This window comes from Solanum tuberosum, unplaced genomic scaffold (genome assembly GCF_000226075.1).
Source record: "Solanum tuberosum cultivar DM 1-3 516 R44 unplaced genomic scaffold, SolTub_3.0 scf00103, whole genome shotgun sequence".
Classification (NCBI taxonomy): Eukaryota; Viridiplantae; Streptophyta; class Magnoliopsida; order Solanales; family Solanaceae; genus Solanum; species Solanum tuberosum.
This window is the reverse complement of record NW_006239027.1, coordinates 698,860-700,067: the sequence shown is the minus strand read 5'-3', so window position 1 is coordinate 700,067 and position 1,208 is coordinate 698,860.

The window sequence follows — 1,208 nt, the reverse complement described above, 5'->3', positions numbered from 1 at the left end:
GGGGTGGGGTGGGGGTAGGGTGGGGGGTCCAGGTTGTATACTTGCTTCATTAAATAAAGGTTGTTCTCAAGAACATGACTAAATTAGGGTGATATTATTCTTGCTAAAGCTTGCTTATCTTGAAAATTATATCATTTGTGTCATGTCTTGAACTATAAAATTCTTCTTAATTAATGTAATTAATTAGGACATTGATAGCATCGACTGAACTACTAATAGGACCTTTGGACCTATTAAAAATTCCAAAAACTTTTATTTTCTTCTATTGTATTACTCTATCACACATAATTTAAAATGTTGCTTATTTTTGTTTTGTGGTCAAGTACAAATTCTTGTCAGTCAAAAAAAACATGTTTTTTATGGATACTCCATTTGAATAGTGTTAAAAAGAATGTGTCATTGAGACTTAGACGTTAGTTTTGTAAAATAATTATCAGAATCTATAGATTGAGTGTTGGTCGGTCAAGACTCACACATACTCAAAAGATAAAAATAGTGGAAATGAGGTTAAGATGGAAGTGTGGGTATATTAGAAGGGATATGATTAAAAACGAAGATATTCATGACAAAATGAGAGCGACCTTCGTGGTGGATAAGATGAGGGAGGAGAAATTGAATAGTTCAGGCATGTGAAGAAAAGATGCACAAATATTCCGACCAGTGAGAAGGTGTGAAAGATTGACTATGACGGGTACGAAGAGAGGTAGAGGTAAACCGAAAAAGTATTGTGGAGAAGGATATGTGGATAGTGGAATATTGACCAGTTTCCTTTCCAAAATTATTATTTTCAATCTCATTATCTTATTCCTCAATTAGCAAAATAAATTGAAAAAAAAAAAAGAAGCAAAATATGTATAATGTATGTATACAATTGTACCAATTTCCTCTTGTTTTGTAAGGCCCATATAAAAGCCCATTAAAGTGGCTAAGCCCAGTGGACCACAGCTATATGCACAATATCAACCCCATCATTTTAATGGACTATTAACTCTCTAAAATAACTTTTTAATTTATTTTTTTTTAAATACAAAAACTAAGCTTGATCAAACAAGGTATAAGTATTAGCTTTACCAAAATGGTATTTCCTAATGTATATATAAAAAAAATACAACACACACAACATGCATATACTTTATAAGCACATACCATAAATCTTCACAAGTAATAAGAAAAAACATTGTACAATTATAATTAATTAAAAATAAACA